At 51.0% G+C, this 21973-nt stretch overlaps 1 pseudogene; it reads left to right on the top strand.

The window, feature by feature from the left end:
* The first annotated feature begins 4506 nt into the window (after positions 1–4506).
* Positions 4507–5437, top strand: LOC149360985 (uncharacterized; annotated as a pseudogene).
* The last annotated feature ends 16536 nt before the right edge of the window (positions 5438–21973 follow it).

Below are 21973 nucleotides of genomic sequence, written 5' to 3'. Positions count from 1 at the left end.
GGTTTCGGCATCCTAAATGTGGATCAAGTTAATTTCTTAGTCGCTAGCATATGTAAAAAGTCCATTGCAACATCAAAGGAGGCCACAACAGGTCTGGATGCCTCAAATCGTGTCTTCTGTTAAATGTCTGAAAATTTCGGCACGCATTAAGCTCAAACTTTGCGCATGTCTGGGATACTGGTAATAATGAAACTATCGAGCTCTCGGGAGAAGTGCGGCATACAGGCCATCTTTTTAGCGGATATTCTCAGGCATCGAAGGATAACCTTTTTGATAGGATCGCTTGTTTCCGGCTTGAGATTGTGGGGTGCACATGGCGGAGTTCATATGCAATGGTGAAATGCGCTGTCTTTAAACGAGAGACTCTTGTTTCGACTGTAGTTTGGGAAGTACACTTTTCCCCTGGTGTTTGTGACGTCTTAGTGTGAGTGCCTCGTTCAATCTTTCCCCGAAGAAACAAACTTCACACAACGCGTAACTCCGAAGATTGGAAACTTGCTTGTGCTTCTGGCATAGATTCTACGTAAAATTAAAAGTGGCGCAGGTATTACTATAGCTGGTTTGGTTTGGTTTGGTTTAATGGGGTTTAACGTCCCAAAGCGACTAAGACTATGAGGGACGCCATAGTGAAGGGCTCCGGAAATTTCGACCACCTGGGGTTCTTTAACGTGCACTGACATCGCACAGCACACGGGCCTCTAGAATTTCGCCTCCAACGAAATTCGGCCGCCGCGGCCGGGATCGAATCCGTGTCTTTCGGGTCAGCAGCCGAGCGCCGTAACTACTGAGCCACCGCGGCGAGGGTATTCATATAGCTGTTACATAACAAGATTTCAAGCTTTCTTGTGGTACCAGATCCGTTTTTCCATTGGAAATAGAAGGGGCTAAAGCCAGGAACACAGCACCCCCTCATACAGTCCGCAGCGTTCGTGGTCCGCCTTCGTTGTTAATTCCATATTCAATTCAATTCAACTTATTTCACATTTTTGCAAGAGTACAAAAAATGCGAGGGCAAGCAACAAAAAGCTGCTGACTTGCAGCTTGACGAAGGTTGCTGTCCGTATATTTGACAGTTTGAAGGGCGTTGACATGCAACTTCTCATAGAAACAATTATAGATGTCTTTATTAAAAGCAGAGAAGGTCACTTATACATATGTTGTAGGCACTCACAATGGACACAATCAAGCTTACTATTCATATGCGTACATGGGGACATATTACAAGCATTAAGGCACAACTAATAACACTACTGGACATTGGTGCTTATGTGACACACTGCAACTCTAGCTAAGCACTTGGCATGTCATGTTACCATAATACACATGATAAAAAACTCACCATGCTTATTGTGCTGTAATCTCACCGCAGAAAAAAATAAACAGTTACGTAAGGCTTCATACAATGAAATGTAAGGGAAACCACTTTAAGCCACCATTAGATGCAGGACACAGAAATTACCGATACAATCTCAACAAATCGTCATTGAGGACCGGAAGTTAATTACATTACTAGGCTATGTTGCGAGTTCTGTGCTAGAAATCAGATATTTTTTCCAGTCTTTTCTTGAGAAATTCAATCAATCAGTCAATCATTTTATTCTGACATGAAAGTGTATGCACAGTACATGCCCACGAGATGAGACAAAAGGAAGAAGCTGCTGTCATTCTTACTGTCGAGGCCTCACCCTGGGTCACACATCAAAGACATAAGGGTGATCAGATTCATTCAAACTCAACAAACTCTGTAGTTCAATTTTCTCAGTTCAATTTTCTAGGCATTACAAAGAAAAAGGAAAAAGACCAGTAACGGTGCAATTCGCAATACAAAAGAAAATATGACAGGAATAAGGGTATAACTGTAAACAGTACATATCACAAGTATTTGATGTGCCAGTAGTACGCACAAAAAGCATCTTCTTTTTCTTTTCGGAATGACAACTGGTTTTACAAGTTTTAGCTTCGTCAGTTATGGAAGGACACACATTGCAAACTGCAGAAATTTGGTTATCAATGTGTTGGGTGCCGTAGTTTGTCCGGGCACGACTGGAAACGAATGAAGTGACTCGTAGACTAAAGCTTATGTTCCTGTTCACGTACTAGTTTCTGAAAGATGTGCTTTCCTGCTTTACTTTTGTGATAAATATTAGCAGCAACAGAAAACTTATAGCACAATGGGAATGGAGGAACAGTGAAGGCCTGCAATAAGCTGTCGCCCGAGGAAGGATTAGGAGAACATTCGCGCAGAGCTCTTTTTTCTAATGAAAATAATCTGGCTGTGTCAGTTTTGTTGCAAGTGCCCCAAATTAAATTGTAATACACCAGTTGTGAATGGATAAGGGCAAAATACAACTGCTTTTTAGACTGTACGGGAAAGAAGTACCTGAATGCGATTAATCCCACCAACAGATCGAGCTACACGCAAACGGACGTGATTTACATGGTCACCCTAGCCGAAATCAGTACAAAAGAATACACCTAGGAATTTACAAGACTTTACGGATTCAATCAATGTATTGTTGAACTGGAGTTGGATGGGATAATGTATAGGCTTACTTCTGGGACAGAACATGATAAACTTTGTTTTCTTAACATTCAATTCTTAGCATTCTTTATATCTAGATTTACATCCTCTAAATTATATAACAGTTTTGGAAGACAATTTGCTATCCTTTTCCACCCTTGGTTAGTTCTAGAAAATGGCAGCACGCTCAACTCTTTCTGTTCTACATGTCGTATGAAAGTTCCGATGTTTTTGCCAGGTCGCACATTTCGAGAACTAGTTGCGAGAAAGCTTCGAGCTGTTTCGCTCTAACCATGAACCGACTAGCCCAACATCATGTCTTACTCCGGTCACCTTGTTGATATGATGAACAGATTTGACCAAGAACGCGGGACCAGCGACCGCTTTCGAGAAGGTGGGTCCACCGCTCAGAAGTGTCACACTGCTTCCAAGGCCGACACATTCCGTACCGTCCCTAGCCCGCCCGTGGACGAGCATGCTAAAGGTCAGAAGGGTAGCGGATCGGGCTAGTTGGTGCAGATTTGACATTTTTCAAGTCACGATCAACTAACCCGAGAGATTATAGAAGCACAGAATATAGCATCACTGGGTAGCAATTGTGTAAGCTCACCGTCTATTTCATCGTAAAAAAAAGAACTTGCCTTCATCAGGGTATCAACGTAATCGTGCACTTATATCTTCATAGTTCTGTTAGTCTAGATAGCTATACTGTGTAATCGCGCACGTGCAATTTACTGCCGTGTCATAAAAGCGTTCGAGAACTGTTTTAAGCACTTGCGGTTTTACGAAATAAACAGTTGGAAGTAGAGCTCGTCCTTGTCTGTTCCTTCTTCGTCCTTGTTGTCTTAGCGCTTGAAAAATGTCAAATGCTAAAGGTCAGCCTTCCGGCCATCAAACCTAGAGTGCCCTGCTGCATTGGCACAGGGCCATTTTCGCGGAGACTAGTGCACAACTTCCTGGCACTGATTTGATTGTCCACCGCATACAAACCGACAACCACCCGCCCATAACTATTCCGCTGCGGCGCTGCGCAGAGTGAGCGAATGGTCATCGCTCACCAGGTACGCGACATGCTGGCTGCTGGGGTCGTAAGGCCCTCCTCGAGCTCTTGGCAAGCCCCTGTTGTTCTCGCGCGCAAGAAAAACGGCACTCTGAGGTTTTGCGTCGACTACAGAGAGCTCAATAAGCACACGATCCCAGACTCTTATCCGCTTCCCCGTATCGACGACACGATTGACGCCATCCGACACGCCAAATACTTTTCATCTCTCCACCTGCGCTGCGGGTACTGGCAGATCAACGTCGCCGAAGAGGATAAACACAAGACTGCTTTTTGCACCCCCACCGGGCTGTACGAGTTCAATCGCAGGCCTTCCGGGCTACGTACAGCTCCAAGCACTTTCCAGCGCGCTGTGAACATGGTGCTCGGTTCTCTCAAAGACAACGCCTGTGTCTTCTGCCTCAATGACATTTTGGTCATCGGCGGCAGCGAAGACAAGCATCTCCGGAATCTGGATAATGTTCTTGTCCTGTTATACCAAGCTGTCTTCCGGCTAAACCACGAGAAATGTAAGTTTGGCCTGTCGGAGATCTCCTACCTCGGCTACAAAATTTCTGCGGAGGGCATTCACCCGCTCCCAGAGCGAATAGCGGCCGTCACGAATCACCCCACACCTAACAGTGTGAAGCAGCTGCAGACGTTCCATAGCATGGCTTCCTATTTACGGAACTTTGTAGCCAATTTTGCCACCACAGCAGCTCCCCTCACAAATTTGTTAAATGGCGAGAACTTTATATAGGGTAAACGGTAGCAACGAGCCTTTCAAGCGCTCAAAGATCAACTGACTTAGTACCCAGTACTTAGCCACTTTCGGGTTGATTGGCACACTGAAGTGCACACTGACGCCAGCCAGGTCGGCCCGGAGCGGTTCTTCTCCAGCGCGACTCCAGTTCTCAGCGCGACTCCAATCCTCGACTTTAGACGGATGGGCTCGACAGAGTCCATCATTATTCTCTTCGAAAAAGACTGGGTGCCCAAGCACATTTATTACTCTTCCGTCCTCTACAGATGCTACCTGTTTAAAAAGAAGATTTAGCACTGCCTTAACTGCGGCGCACTCGTCCACCGTGCGGCCGGCTCCTAAACAACGCCGCTGCCCCGGCTGCGACCAAGTAGAACCCCCCGAAGACCACTCCTGCACGCCGCAATGCAAGATCTCCGGCAAATAACACCTGACGGCGGACAGAACGTGCAAGGCGCGCTTCCGCACTCCATACCTCGTCAAAAAGAGGTACTGGGATGCCAAGCGAGCCGCCGAGGCAAACGCCAGCCAGGCTTCCACCAGTCAGGCTCCATCCCAACACCGCAGCCGTTCCACGACCCGCAAGCCCCAGGCCCCGCGGCTCACCCCGGAGTCCTTCCCGGTGCTGCAGCCTGCCGCACCGAAACAGCCGCCTAGCACTACCAAGCCCAAGGCCCGGTCCCGCTCTTGGACCGGAACCAGGCCACCACCACCTCCAGTCCCCCCTAGGCCACCTGCCCAAGCATCCGGCCGCTGCACCACCAATCAGGTGAACTGGGCAGGCGTAGTCTCCCAGAACTCCGTCAACCCCCTCTATGAAGAGCTGTTGCGTGTCCGCGCGCAGCTCGCCTCCCTCCAAACCACCAACCTCCACCTCCAGGCCCAGCTACGTGCTCATCAGCAGGCCCAAACTCCTACCCCGGGCACAGTGGCCCCGGCCGCTCCTACGCCAACTCTTCCAACGCCACCTCTCCCTACTCTTCCACCGCCACCCCTCCCTACTCGCGAACCACCAGCCAAGAAGCGGGCTGCAACTTCCCCTACCTCCTTGACCACAGCAACCCCGGCCGAGATAACACCAGCCCTACCTCCAAAATTCGAAGAACTCATTTAAGCCAGAATTCAGGCTGCGGTGCAGATGGCCATCCAGGCCTTCGCCAATGAATTCTCCAGGCTCACTACCCGTCTAGACGAATTCGCTCGCCAAATTGACGAAAGATTTAAGGAGCAAGAGGCTCGCTACGCGACAGCTTGTGCCGCCGCGCAGCCTAAAAAGCAGGCCCAGCTCCACGCCCTCTCTAACTCCTGCACGGCGAACGACACCATCAGTGATGGCGAGGCCACGCACTAGCCTCACCATCTGGCAGTGGAACTGTCGCGGCTTTGGTTCCAAGCGGGGACTGTTTCACCAGTTCCTAGCTCGGGCAGACGGCCCCGACGTGCTCGCGCTGCAAGAGCCCTCCAATCCCCTTACCCTACCCAGCTACCTTCCCATCGTCCCCATTTCTCCTACACCCCCTCGGGTTGCATTCCTTGTACGCCGTGCGCTCACTACCATCTCCCACACCTTAGACTTCCCTGAAATAGATCATCTCCTCATCGAACTGGTGCCGCAGTACACTCGGGATAGCAGTCTCTTCATCCTCAACGCATAGAGCCGCCCGAAGTGCCTGCGGCACGACTTCAACCGACTATTCACGCTTGCCAAGCGCGCCGCACACAAATGCCTCCTCCTAATTGTAGGGGACTTCAACGCCCCACATACGGTCTTGGGCTACACAACCGACACCCCAAAGGGACGCAGGGTATGGCTCGCAGCTCAACAGGCCGGCTTCTCCCTTATCACAGATCCCACCACCCCTACTCGCATCGGGAACAGCGTCTGCGCAGACACTACTCCCGACCTCACCTTCACCCACCGCCTCCCCCACGCTGCGTGGTGTAACACCCAGGAGATACTCGGTAGTGATCACAACATTATCGAGATTCTTCTACAATCAGGCCAAACACGCAGACCCCCTCGTGGTGCTACCATCACGAAATGGGACTCATTCCGCACCTCCCGAGCAGCTCGTATTCTAAACACCATATCAGACATAGCTACTTGGACCGACCAACTCCAGCGTGACGTCCGCGCCGTGACTCGCCCCCTCCCAGAGGAATGCCGTGCAGACGCAATGGATTCTCATCTCATGCACCTATGGGAGGCCAAGGCAGGTCTTGAGCGGAGGTGGCGGCGTCAACGCTGGAATAGAACACTCAAACGCCGGCTGGCCCGGCTCAACAAGGAGATTGAGACACATGCCGCGACCCTATCTCGCCAAAATTGGGATTCCCTCTGTAACAGGTTGGAGGGCAACATGAGCCTGCTTCAGACCTGGAACCTATTCCGCCATCTCATTGATTCAACTCAGTCCAAAACACAACAGCAACACAACCTCATAAAGCTCATACACACATCCGAGGCCTCCCCGCAGGAACTCCTCGAGGAGCTTCGTGATCTATACTTCCCCGCATATCCCTCCGCAGACCACCCTGACTACAAAGGCTCACCCAACGACCTCGTAGACCGACCGATCACTGAGGCGGAAGTCAGGGCAGAACTTCAACGCCTCAACACGTCCTCAGCTCCTGGCCCCTACGGAGTGCACAACAAGGCCCTCCGCAACCTTGATTCCCCCTCCGTCAAAGCCCTAACCGACTACTTCAATGAATGCTGGCTGCGCGGGGCTCTCCCACCTCAGTGGAAAGACGCCAAGGTAGTCTTTATTCCCAAATCCGGCAAACCCCTCTTCCCCGTTAACCTTCGTCCCATCTCCCTTACTTCGTGTGTGGGCAAGCTCATGGAGCATGTTCTCCACACCAGGCTCAGCCGATATCTGGAGAATAACAACCTCATGCCTTCGTGCATGTTTGGTTTCCGCCCAGGCTTATCCACCCAGGACGTCTTTCTACAACTCAAACACCACATCCTTGACTCCCCCGCGGGCGACACCAAGGCTATCCTCGGTGTCGACCTGACAAAAGCTTTCGACAACGTTACCCACGCAGCCGTCCTAGAAGGCCTTCACGCCCTAGGCGTAGGTCCACGGATGTACAATTGTGTCCGCGACTTCCTCTCCAAACGCACAGCCACACTCACCTTGGGCGATCACCAGCTCCCCGGTGATTCGCTGGGAGCACGGGGAACGCCTCAGGGTGCTGTGCTGTCTCCTATTCTCTTCAACATAGCCCTTCTCCAACTCCCTCACCAACTCGCCCAAGTTCCCGACATACATTTCAGCTTGTATGCTGACGACATCACTGTCTGGGCCAATCGAGGCAGTGATGGCGACATGGAACACAACCTACAATTGGCCCTCAACATCATCGACTCGTACGTTCGCGCGCGCGGCCTCGCCTGCTCCCTTTCCAAGTCGGAACTCTTCCTTTACCGCCCCAGGCCGCACGACCCCGCCAACCCTTCCATATCACTTAAACTAGGGAATTATCCCATTCCCCTCGTCTCAAAGATTCGCATCCTGGGCCTTGTCCTTCACTCCAACGGCGCGCACGGCGACACCATCCAAGCTCTCCAGACCCAAACTTAGCAAGTCACCCGTCTAATCCGACGCGTGGCGAACCGGCGCGCAGGTCTGCGAGAGCGGAACACTCTACGCCTCACCCAAGCCTACATCACGATCCGCACGGCGTACTCATTTCCCTACCTCCCCCTAAAGCAGAAGGAGCGAGACCGCATCAACGCGCTCCTCAGGAGCTGCACGAAGGTCGCCCTCCGCCCACCCCCCAGCACCTCTACTGCCCGGCTCCTCAACCTCAGTACCCACAACACATTTGAGGAGCTGACAGAAGCCACTCTAACAGCACAGCTGACTCACCTGTCGGGTACCGCGGCAGGCCACACTCTGCTCTGTCAGCTAGGCATCGCCCCGATCATCCATCCTACCGAGGTTACCCCTCTACCTCCAGACCTACGCTCCCATCTCATCATCCATCCCATCCCTAAGAACATGCACCCGGAGCACGACGGAGAACGCAGGGCAGCCCGCGCCAAAGCCCTGCACAAGCTTTACGGCGACAGTTCCGAGGTAGCCTATGTGGACGTGGCAGCGTACTCGTCGGGCTCTCGCATGGTCCTCGCCGTCGCTAACAATCAGGCCCGATTACTCGCATCAGGCTCCATCACCACAGACTCATCAGAAATTGCAGAGGAAGCAGCCATTGCGCTCGCTCTCATCTCCACCTCTGCCACCAAAATTCTCTCCGACTCAAAATCCCCCTGTCCAATTTCGCTAAAGGCTTGATATCCCGCACCGCGGCTAGGCTTCTACGCTTCTGGCACCCCACCCGCCCTGTAACCCTTATCTGGACCCCCGCACACGCAGGCCTCCCGGGTAACGAGGAGGTCCACTCCCTCGCCCTAGGTCTCACTTTCCGGGCTGGAGATGGACCCCCTCCGTCATCCCAGGAGCGTCTGCTTACCTTCAGAGATATCCTTACCCACTACCGTGATACCCGGCGCATTTACGCACCACCGGCTCCCTCTCTAACCCTAACCCAGGCCTCCAACTGGCGCCGGCTCCAGACCCGTACTGCTCCTTACCCTATTCTTCTTCATGCCCGCTACCCCGATCAGTTCCTTTCCTCCTGTAAGCTCTGCGGGAAACCGGGAGACTTTATTCATATCCTTCTCACATGCCCCACCTTCCCACACCCTCCATCCGCAACCACGGCGGAGTCATACTGGGAGACTCTCCTGGCCAGCGCCGCTGCTGCTGACCAGCGCCGGATAATTACCGACACTTTGAAGCGGATAGCCCTCCAAGGACTGTCCTTTGCCCTTTAAGGGCAACCCCCTAAGGGTTGCCTCGTGCCACGGAAGGGGAGGCAGGGTTTGCCCCCTCTGCATTGCTTGGCAATAAATGTTTCAACCACCACCACCACCGCAGGGTGCTCAGCACGTCATGGCATACGCTAGTCGCAAACTGTCCGCTGCCCAAAAAGCCATTACCACTCCAACGAGTTAGAATGTTTGGAGGTGGTCTGGAGTGTCGACGATAAGTTTCGCCACTACATTTTCGGACGGAAATTCACCATCGTAACAGATAATTCCGCAATCGCCTGGATGTTCACGAAGCAGCACATCAAGCACAAGTTCGCTCGCTGGATTATCACGCTCCAAGAGTACACATATGATGTGCGGCATCGGGCCGAGGCTCTTAACCTTATTGCAGATGCCTTGTGGCGACACCCCAGTGGTGACGGCTACTCTCGAGCTCGGCACAGCGAAAGTTGGCTCTTGTTTTGTCAGCAGGATATAAAGAAGGCCCAAAGCGAGGACAGAGATTTGGCGGTTATCATGGCTTCCCTTGGTGACACTGGAAGCAACTCCAAGTTTATCGTGCGGTATGCTACGTTATGCCGCCGACATTGGCTCAAAAACCGCAAGAAAGAACACCATCTCTTCGTACTTCCTGCTGCTCTCCGCGGGCAGGTGCTCCACGCTATTCACGACTCCCCCACACGAGGGCACATTGGTTAGCAAGCCACGTTGTGAAAGGCGCAGGAAGGCTTCTGGTGGCTCAAGATGAGCAGCAACATCCGCGCGTACGTTGCCAGCCGCGAGGTCTGCCAGCAGTACAAGCGTCTTCCGGGCTGTCAACCCGGGCTTCTAACGCCAATCCCTTTGCCTGAGAGTGTATTTGGCACCGTATGGATCGACCACATTAGACCTCTGCCTACATCAGCAGTGGGAAACCGGTACATATTAGTGGCTGTAGATTATCTGTCAAAATTCGTAGAGGTTGCTGCTGCACCCTCCATCGCTACACACTACGTCGTTGAATTTTTACAAGACCGGTTCGAATGGCGGCACGGGCTTCCACGAAAAATAATATCGGACCGCTCAACCACCTTCCGTAGTCGAGAAATCCGTGCCCACCTGCGCCGGGCGGGAGTTGAGCACCACTTCATATCCGCGTACCACCCACAAGCGAACGGTCTCACCGAGCGGACGAATCAGACCATACAATCGCGACTCGCTCCCGTCTGCATGAATAACAAAAAAGGCGAGGCAGACTGAGACCAGCACCTCCCAGCGGCGGCCTACGCTGTCAACACTTCTGTGCAAAGTTCTACAGGAACAATGATTTATAAGATTGTGTACGGATAACAGCCTCAACTTGCAGGAACGTGCACTTAGAAACACTTATCAACATCGGGACCCGTGTTCAGCGACAGGCAGCTTGTCAGCGCATCAGGTCGGAAGCACGGAAAAGAGCATCTCGTGCGCAACAGCCGCAAAAACACAACTATGACCGCCGACATCGACCAGCTCCTCTCTATAGAGATGGAGATCAGCTGCCACCTAGTTCAGGCTTGACTTGTCGGGTTGGCTATGTCTCTGCTTAAGCCCTTTATGCCCATGCATTGTTAGGAGTTGCGACATAAAGCTGCGCGCCGTATACTCATTGCTATATGGAGCTTTCATTCAGAGTATGATGTCAGCGTGTTCTCAGTAGAGAGTGCTTTTTGGTGAAGACGTTAGGCGTCAGTGTGAGCTGGAGGATGTGTTGTGTTGGGTTTTTTGGCACATAGGCAGCTAAGGCCATCATGCGCCAGGCACAAGGTATGGAGCGAGCTGGAGGAGTTAGAAACAGTACCAAATATGAGCTTCCATTCAGCGTCCGAAAATGCCTCGTCTAGCCTTTCCTCCACAACTGCTTAGAGAAAAACAGGAACGCATTTTTGTGGAGAAATTTATTTGCCTTCTTTGTGCTTTCCAGTCTGTATGAAAGTTTTGACTTGGTCTTTCAAACAACAAGAATTGCCTACACAAGACTGAACACATGTTGATTATAGCCATGTCGCGATATCCGAATATATCTGAAATTTTAGCGCCGCAAACAAGCTTTGATATGAACTTTTGAATGTGGGAATATCACCATACCGTGGAGGTAATTATTATTTTTATTTAGTTCCTTTACAGTTTGGGTCTGAAAGGGTTAAATCCTGAGCAGACGAAGCCCACAGAACAACCGTATCTACGAGTCAACCATCCCGGATTCCTTACCGAAGGATTCATTCGTCATATTCCCGCAGTGAAGGTAGTATTAGGTGAAACCTGCCGGTGGTCGCGGATATATACTGTGGCCGCTGCTCCACCCCAAACTTCTATTTCCTTTATGCCGGCTCCTCATAGGCAAACATAGAGTACCGCAAAGAGGTGTGAAAATGTCATCACGTGCGACAGCGCGGCCACTATCGTTTGGAAACACCACTTGCTCCGAAGCACTCTTCCAAAGGTGTGCCTCGTTAAAAAAAGCGTGCAAAGGGGGCCTAGACGCGCGTAAGGAGCTGATATAGAAAAATAGGACAGGTTTTGCAAGCGGGGCGCCCGAAGCCCTTTAGTCGGCATTCATGGGGCAGCAGTCATAAGTAGAGAAGCGAGGCAGACAGCCGGGCGTTGAAGATAGAGAAGCTCCTTTCTGCCTCTACAAAGACGCTCCTTCATGTTCATCTATTTGCGAGGAAGATCAGAAGGCGCACGCTGCTCTACCGTGAGCGACTGGGAAACCGCTTGCGCAAGGTTCAGTCCTTCGATGCGAATGGCTCAAGAGGGAAGACCACGACAGTCGGACGTCGCTTTCTGGCTGCGGAGTGCCCGCCGTCATTGAGTTGCTATAGTTCTGCGGAAATACCACCCCACTTTAACTGGTAACGACCGTCTCAAGAAAATATTTCCCGACCCACCAAGGGTAACATACAGACGCAACACAAACCTGAAGGAGATTCTGGTGCATGCTAGGCTCGGTAAGAAACCACCACCGACAGTAACTTCATGCTCTCGACCTAGAGGCAAGACATGCAAACATTTACAAAGGGACACTACGGTTAAAAGTACGGCAAGCGATTTCAGTTTCGATATAAAGATCAGTTTTGACTGCACATCGTCCAATATTATCTACATGCTCCAGTGCTCCTTCTGCCAGAAACAATATATCGGAGAAACCGGGCAAACAATGAGTGCCAGATTAAACGGGCACCGAGCTGACACAACACGGAATGAACAGAAGGCAGTGTCGACCCATTTTAATCATCGCCATCACAGATTCGATGAACTCAAATTGTTCATTCTTCAGTCAGGCCTCAAATCGACTATGGTCAGAAAATACAGAGAAGCATTCCTAATCCACAAATTTAAAACACTGCAGCCAACAGGGATTAACATGTGCAGAGGAAACCTGGAATCTCTCAGGTACATTGCAGGGTTAGCATAATTTGAAATTAACAAATGTCTTGCACCATTTCCTAGAACCTCGCATAAGTATATTATCTCTCTTTTCACCCTTCCCACGTCATATCTTCCACCACATTTCTGGCCTTCTCTCCCTCTCTCTTTGTTCACCTTTTTTTTCTTCTTTTCCTCTAATCACCTACTATCAGTTCTCGGAAACCATGACATTCCTGTTACCCCCTCCGCCCCCACCTTTTTTTGGATTTCTCTGAACTCGAGCCATTCCCCCCCTCCCCCGCCTGGTCCTTCTTTAGAAATACCCCCCCCCCCCCTTTTCTTTCTCCTTCCAGTGCCAGCCTATTTTGTTTGCCTTGTTCTCATTTCCCTGTGCCACGCTGACTAATCCTCTTATCTGAGTTTTACAGGTCCACCCAGCGCCTCCCCCCCGTCGCAGCCCCTTCAAAGCCTTTGTTCATTACACACACCCCGGATATAAGTTTTTACACTATAGCAGGTTAACGAATCAAGATTCACCTCTATACCCTTCCTGACACGCATCCCCTCTCACACCACTTTCCTTCCCCCTCCCGGGGCCTTCCTCCTCGGAGCGAAGGCCCTATTTAATCCCTGCCAATGATGAACGCTTTGCCCAAAGACAAGTCCTCTTGTCGAAACGTTGGCTCAAGCAACCTGAGGTTTTCCCCTCCCTTTTTCATTTTGTGATCACATAAGGAAAGGTTTTTCGTGAGGTCTTTCGTTGTGCCAGAAGACGAGGGATAAAAGAGCGAGACGCGTGCCGGCTTGTTCAAGCCTTAATTTGCATAAGCCGCCTAAGGTACTTCACACCGTACTTGCACCTAAAAAAAATGCGAAAGAGAGAAAGTAAACCGTGTCATCTGACAAACATAAAAGGCGGCTTTGGGACCACCCAGAAACACATCCACCCGGAGACTTCTCTATCTCAGCGTACACAGAACTTTAGAAGAACTCACAGAACCGCAACTCACGGCACAAGAACGACGCCTTAGGCAAACCGAGGCGGGAATCAAAATTCTAAACGCCCCAGGTATGCAGACGGGAAGCTCCCCTGCTTGAGCACTAGTGAAGATATGGATGGAAATGTGAAAGCTTATTCGCGTAAAACCGCGCCCAAAAAAACCTGCTCGCGAGGCAACACTATGGCGGGAGAGGGAGAAGGTCGAAAGCCTCGAGCAAACAATACGACGGGGACGAAAACGCGAGTTACGTAGGCGCGGCGAAATGTCAAATAGGTAGGAAAAAGCTTTTGCCCTCTGCGCGGTGAGCACCTCCCGCGCGACTGCAGCCACAATATAACAACAGACAGCGCCGTAACGGCCGAAGGGGCCGTCATTGACCTAGGGATCACGCAAGAAGGAGCTAAGACTATCCTTAGCGACTCTAAAACGGCCCTAGCAAATACGAGAAAAGCTGTATTTCGGCCGAGGCCTCCAATATTCTAAGCAAACAAAGAAAAAGCAGCAAAGAAGTAAACTTTGTGTAGGTTCCGGATCAGTCAGGTACCCATAGAATGAATCTACTCATCAATACGCTTCAGGATTTGTCAGCCGAGCGGATGAGTCGACTTCCCAGCCGGGCACCCTTGGAAGCGAGGATCTGGACTCTTACCACAGTTACACAGCGCTACCGAAACCTAAAAGCGTGTGTGCACTCTCCGCATGACTCGCTAAGTAGAGACCAAGCAACGACTAGGAGAAGTAACTCAACCCGTACGCGAATACCATTCCAGAACTAATTAATCCTACTGTCATCTATGCGGAAACCCAGCCACGTTACATCACATAATCTGGGGCTACAGGGAGGATCCAGCTCCGGTAGTGAAATCTCCCTCCCTGAAAGAATCGGAAGGTGTTCTCGCCAGCTCGCCATAAAGATCAGGGCGACAACGTAGGCGCAAGAGGTCGTCGCCAGAAGAAAAGTTCCGACCACCTAGAATAACCCGATGACCCCACCCCCCAAAGCTGACGGTAAAGTTTTCGCTCACTTCCGTAAATGTCCTTTTGTTTTTCGAGTCCTCCTATGGTGGTGGTGGCGTAACTATCCAGGCGGGGTTTCGAGTCCTCCCATTCCCAGTGAGAAGCACGCTTTATTATGATTTTAAGGCGAAAGCCTTTAATGTCTCATCGTTGTAAGCAGCAGTTGTCGACAGAGAATGTCACGCTTTTCAGTTGGTCGAAACGGTCGTGACGTCACAGTGCGCTAATTTCAAACGGGGCCAATTGTACTTTGGCTAGTAACCATGCAACCAATTGAAGGGACCATATAGTGATGCTCCAAGAAGGTGGGACTGAGCTTAGTTAATTGCTTAATTACCCAATTAGCCTAATTAACTTCTCTAGTCAGGCCATATAAATAAATAAAACCTAGTAAGAAATTGGTCGAGCTCGGCAATCGAACCCCGGTCTTCGGAGTGCCAGGGAACGCTACATGGCGGTTCAAGCAAGCGGACGCGCGTCGCATCGGTTCCGCACATTTTGACCAATTTCGACCGGACCGAATCATTCTCGCCACCGGATTTTCTTCGGAACGGAAAGATATCAAGTGCTGGATCCCCAGGATAGAAATTTCAAGCGGTAGGACCAGTTTTCGGCTTTCTACCGGACTTGAAAGTTATACAGCGGGCGCCGGCCCGCTAACCCTAAAGGGCCACCCAACTCGACATCGTGAGAGCATGGGACGCTAACCTTGTCGACGACGCCGACGCCTAGCATCGACGCCGTTTCAACGACAGACCAAATGGCGGGGCCCAGCCAAGACAACGATGTGCCACTACAATCACCAAACGTCCTTCTCAACGAATTACAAGAGATGGATGAAGACGACTTCGGAGACGCCGACTTCGGAAGTGAGGACGAGATCCCGTCCGACTCCTCGTCGAAGCCAGCCGGGTACAACAACGATGCCAGCTGGGAGCTTGCACAATCCGAGCGCCAGAGAAAACTTCAAAGGCGAAAAGAACGCAAAGGCACGGGAACGGGCCCGGCCGCCAAACCTCAGGATGGAAAATTACCGGGTGATGCGACCGGCTGCAACAACAATGGATCAAGGGAGCAGAGCAGGCCTAGGCGAAGAATGCCGCCACTCCCCAGAAGCGACTACAAGATCATTATTCGACCTAAGAAAGGACTCATGGTGAAGTCCCTCACCACCCACCAAGTAGCGCGCGCCATTGTCATGGCGTGCGGCCAGCAATGCAAGGACGAGGACCTACTTGTAAGGCTTCGCACCGGATCCAATATCATTATCGTTAGCACCCCGCACGAGCAAACGGCACAGCTAGTGCGGCACATTATCCGTCTCAAATTTGACGGAAAGACTTATGATGTTAACGCTTACGTGGCAGCACCGGAAGACGTCCTGCGCGGCGTGATCCACGGTGTAGACCCAGGTACCCCTCCTGAAGAACTCAAAGCACACTTACGAGTCAGAACTCAAGGAGTGACCATACTTCAGACAAGGATGCTTGGAAAATCCAAGACGGCAGTGCTCACGTTCGACGGCCCGGTCTTGCCGAAATTCGTCATATATTACGGAGGAGAAGTACCATGCTACCAGTACCGCCCCAATAGGCAAGTGTGTTACGTCTGCTTCCAGCAAGGACACCGCTCTGACGTCTGCCCCACACCGAACATTATTGTGTGCGGACTGTGCGGAGTTTCAAACCCGCCCGACGACCACGAGTGCGCGCCCAAGTGCATAATCTGTGGCGAGGCACACCGGACCGGATCCAAGGAGTGCCGAGAGAGATTGAAAAAAGCAAGCCAAAACCCACAGGAGGCAGAGGACGGAGCGACCAACGCGGGCGACCACCCAAGCGATGGCTCAGCTCAGAGGGAGAGACATCGAGGAGCCGATCGAGGTCCAACTCCTTCCCGCCTCTACCACCAGCCGGCCCACAGGAGGGGGAGAAGCAAGAGAAAAAGAAAAAGAAGAAGCTTTCCCAGACAAGCGGCGGCAAGGTGAGCTGGGCTTCTACCACTGCTTCGCACTCGGTAGGAAAGGGTAGTGACATAAACAACACAAACAACAAAGACAGTCGTGTCACAGAACCGAAGGACGCGAACAGCGATGCGCTCAGACGCGAGCTAGAACTGGCTCGAATCAAACAAAATGAGCTCGAACGCAAAGTTGAGGAACTCACAAAAACACTAAAGGAACAACAGCGGGAACTCGACACGACTAGAGCCCTTCCAAAACGACAACCACAGGCATCGAACGAAGGAGACCTTGAAACACGAATGCAACAGATGATGCAGCAAATCCAATCGCAAATTCAACAGATGCAAGTACAATTCCATGGGCAAATCTCAGAGATCAGAAGCGCTTTTAGAAAACAAAAACATACCGAAAACATTAGGGAAAGGGCGTACAACCGTCCAGCGCTAACAGCTTTCGCAAGCGAACAAGGCAACAGCAGTAACGCGTAAACATGATCAATACGTATCGGCAAGAACAAGAATACTTAGATATTTGGCAATGGAACTGCAGAGGCTACCGCAAAAAGCAGGCCCTCTTAAAACAATATATAAACACACAACTCACACCTCCTGATGTAATTGCGCTCCAAGAGACCGGAATCAAGCCGACCTTACAAGGGTACGAGGTTTACGAGAGTCAAAACGAAGGTAAAGCGGCCGTCCTAGTCAGCAAAACCATTACCGCCATCAGGCACGATACCATCGCCGACACCGACGTTGAACACGCGCTTGTTGAACTTATTCCGAAAAAGCGAAAGGGACGCAGCACGTTCTTACTGAACGTGTACAGCCCGCCGAGACAAAGAAAAGCCAAACTCTTCGAACTGTTTTATGGAGCGCACAAGCTGGCCAAAGAAAATGCACTCATCATCGTAGGAGATTTCAACGCCATGGACAGGAGTTGGGGATACCAGAAACAAGATATCAAGGGAAGAACATTAGTGGAAGTAGCGGAATACTTTGGCTGCAGTCTAATCACAGATCCTGCGACCCCCACGAGAATCGGGAATAGCGTGAGCACGGACACATGCCCGGACCTCACCTTCGTAAGGAACAGCAGGGAGTCACAGTGGGAAAACATGATGGAAAATCTAGGCAGCGATCACTTTATCCTCCGGACACGAATAGCATCCGACACCATAAGACGCCAGATTGGACAGGCGAAAATCACTGACTGGAACGCGTTTCGCGGGGCTTGCAACAAATCTGAAGGCGGTATCCAATCACTGGAGGAATGGAGCGGCATGCTGAGAGAAACGCGACAACGATGCACAAAACGTCTAAGGAGAACGACAGCAACGCCTGAAGTAGACGCCCACCTCCTCAGACTATGGGAAGCGAGACGCAGTCTCACCAAAAGATGGCGGAAGCAAAAACACAACAGGAAACTAAAACTAAAGATAGCAGAAATTACGGCAAAGGCGGAAGAATACGCGACGCAACTCGCGAAACAAAATTGGGACCAACTCAGCGACTCACTTAGGGGAACTCTAGGCACGGCCAGAACCTGGAATCTCTTAAGAGCACTAATCGATCCGACCAAAATAAAATCAGAAAACAATAAAGCCATCCACCGGTTCATCCACTCCTTCGAGGGATCAGACATCGCCCTACTGGAGAAGGCACGAGAAAAATGTTTCGGCGGTAACAACCCCCCGCGATACCAAGGAACGTATCGAGGAGCCGAAAACGAGAAACTCGACCGCCCCATAACTGTGGAAGAGGTTTACGCGGCCATAAGAAACACCACCAGAAACACGGCAGCCGGAGCGGACAGAATCGACAACGCCCTAATCCGCAACCTGAGCGACGACCTCATATAAGAGCTCGTCACCTTTCTTAACAAACATTGGGAGGCGGAGACGGTTCCCGAAGATTGGAAACACGCCGAAGTAATAATGATACCTAAACCTGGTAAAAAGCTACAAATTGAAAACCTCAGGCCTATATCACTCACGTCGTGCCTTGGCAAGCTTTACGAACGGGTTGTGACTTTCAGACTGCAAAATTATAGGGAAGACAACGACTGTGTACCACATACCATGTTCGGCTTCAGAGCGAAGCTCTCGACGCAGGACGTTCTCCTCCAAATACAAGAAGATGTCCTGCGAAACGTACCTCGGACGGGAGAAAATGTCATAATGGCCCTGGACATCAAGGGGGCATTCGATAACGTCAGCCACGAAGCGATCCTTACGGGTCTAGACAACCTGGATTGCGGACGCAGAATCCACGGCTTCGTCAAAGCCTTCCTGTCCGATAGAACTGCCACCATCGGCATAGGAGACCTTCGATCGGAAAAAAGTCGCACTCCAAACAAAGGAACACCCCAAGGGTCAGTTATCTCACCCCTACTCTTCAACATCGCTATATTAGGCCTAGCTCGAAAACTAGAGAACATCGAAGGCATCAGGCATGCAATGTATGCTGACGATATAACAGTCTGGACAAACACGGGCTGTCTCGGAGAGAAGGAAGAAAGGCTACAGCAAGCGGCCTCTTGTGTAGAGCAATACCTCGCAGAAAGAGGACTCTCATGCTCGACCGAGAAATCGGAACTGCTGAGAGTCTGGAGAGGTAAGCAAAACCGGACCGTCCCAACCAACGAGGACCTAAAACTCAACGTCTACATAGAAGGGACGCCCATACCCGAAAAGACAGCAATAAGAATTTTGGGCATGTGGGTTCAATCCAACCAGCGCAGTACTCACACTTTTACCCTACTGAAAGCAACAACGCTACAAGACGCACGCATGATCACCCGCATCACCAACAGGCGACATGGCATGCGTGAAGAAGACACACTAAAACTAGTCAGAAGCCTAGTAGTTAGTCGAATCACGTACAGCCTACCCTACCAGTGCCTCAACAAAAATGAAATACAACAAGCGGATGCCCTGCTACGCAAAGCGTATAAGACAGCGCTCCGCCTACCACGCAACACGTCTACAGAAAAACTCATGGGCCTGGGATTACACAACACCTTTGAGGAGCTACGAGAGGCGCAGCTTGAGTCGCAAAAACTCAGGTTGTTGCAAACAACGACAGGAAGAGCGCTCCTGCAGAGGCTCGGATACCGCGAGCAGATGCGAGAAATGTCGAGGACGGCAACAATCCCCGACGAGCTTCGCAAGACCCTCAAGGTAGCGCTAATACCAAAAAACATGGATCCCAACCTCCATCGAGGCAGAAGAGAAGCGAGGGCCGAATTCATCGAGAAAACATACGCTCCTCAAGCCACGACCGTGTATACAGACGCGTCTTGGAGAGGAGGAGATACCAAAATCGCTGTAGCGGCGGTGGTCGATTCGTCTTTACGCGAAATGACCAGCGCGTCTCTCCGAGGCTGCACAGCTACAGAGTCCGAGGAAGTAGCCGTTGCTCTAGCGTTGGCGGAGGGCTATAGAACCGGGCGGTCACTAACAATACTTACGGACTCTCAAACAGCCTGCCGAAATTACATGAATGGCAGGATAGGTCGTCACGCGCTCCGTATACTCCTCGCAGCGAGTGACAGAATTAAAAACCGGGAAGAACAAAACGACAAGATCCGACACAAAATAGTGTGGGTACCGGGGCACACGGGGGTGGCAGGGAACCGAGAGGCCGACAGGATAGCTCGAGGATACATTACTTTCCGAGCTTCCGACGAGACCGCGGAACTCGCGCCAGCACCCAGGGAATACTCGGCCATACTACAAAACTATAGAGGCAGAAGAATGCGATATCCCCCACCGCACAAATCTCTCAGCAGAGAGGAAGCTGTCACTTGGAGACAATTACAAACAGGCTCTTTCCCAAACCTACATATACTAAACAAAATGCACCCTACGATATACACGAACAAATGTCCCTGGTGCGACGAAAAACCTACACTATACCACATCACATGGGCCTGCCAAAACATAGACGTGGTCCCCAAAATACAAAACCCGAGTGCGGAGCAGTGGGAGACTCTGCTGTCCAGCGACCGCTGCGAAGACCAACAAGGTCTGGTACAGCGAGCTCAACGGGCGGCAGTGGCCAGCGGAGCCCTGGACTGAGGGCAACCGACCACTGATTAGAGGCGGACGACTTCGACAGAGAAGGCTCCTGGGGGTAGAACCAAGATGTCTCTGAAGATGCCCCCAAACCGCAGGAAAAACCATTAGTGTAAATAAAGTTTTCCCTTGCTTCCTTCGGAGTGACAGACGAGCATGCTATCCACTCCGCCATGCCAGCTCGATGGTTTGGAATGAACAAAGGCACGTCTAGTGAATACGGTGTCTTCGCTGACTGCCATCCTCCTCCCTTCCCTTCCGGCGAGGTTTAGGTGTCCACCGAGATATGAGAGTGAAATACATTTCCTTTCCTCAAAAACCAATTTACCGACGAGCGAGGCGTAGAACCGAAAGGGCGATGGCGTTCTATGGACTCCCTGGCAGCGTTGCAAGACGCTCTCGCGTTTCACTCTTAGAGGCGAAGCTTAACATCTTAACCACACATCAGTGACCACACTTTAGGTCAAAAAAGTGCACCCCCCCCCCTGTATTTTGACGGGTGTCCACCGAGATATGTGAGACAGTTACTGCGTAATTTTCTTTCCTCAAATACAATTTTCATTTTCTTCATTACGGGCCATTTTCGTCTTTCTTCTTTCACTCCCACTTCCTCCGTTCCTCTACGGTGCGGTTCAGGTGTCCACCGAGATGACAGAGATTTACTGCGCCATTTCCTTTCCTCAAAAACCGTTGCGTTGAAACGGCAAGGCATCGCGCCGAACGGGTGGTGGCGTTCCGTGGACTCCCTGGCAGCGCTACAACACGCTGTCGCGTTCCACTCCTAAAGGCGAAGCTTAAGCTTAATTAGCAGTTAATTAGTATTCAGGCATTAATCAGTAATTAACCATTAATTAGTGATTTGTCATCACTTAGTAATTAGTACTCAATTACATGTGACGCCACCAGTGCCACAGAAGCACTGAAAGTGGTGCGGAAAACGCTTTCGCCTCTACGCACTTTAGACAGTCAAAGTGCCCCCTGAATTTTTGTCATGCAGTCTTCAAAATGTGTTATATCCCTGTCAGGGCGACTGAAGGGAAGTATATTTCTTTTAACACGGTGAATGTGCATTGATTCGAGTATCGATCTTACTCTTGTGTCATGCGCTCAAGCACACACACTTGTTCCCTCAAATTTCACTTCACAATAACAACCGCGCACTAGGCTGCCGAAATCCCCACTTCAAACGCCTAGTGGGGGCGCACGCCAACACAAGTGGAAGGTCATTGCTCCGTCGCCGCATGTAAGTCTTCTTGAGCCATTCGGGAGCACGGGTAGTGCTTATGCAGCGCATCAGCCGTGCATTGAGCAACGAACGGCAAAGGTATCAGCGAGGAACCCGCGACAGACAACCAATT

The sequence above is a fragment of the Amblyomma mixtum genome, chromosome 2, assembly GCF_055824585.1.
Source record: "Amblyomma mixtum isolate Tamu chromosome 2, ASM5582458v1, whole genome shotgun sequence".
Classification (NCBI taxonomy): Eukaryota; Metazoa; Arthropoda; class Arachnida; order Ixodida; family Ixodidae; genus Amblyomma; species Amblyomma mixtum.
The sequence above is the reverse complement of the archived record's forward strand: the minus strand, read 5'-3'. Positions and strand labels throughout refer to the sequence as shown.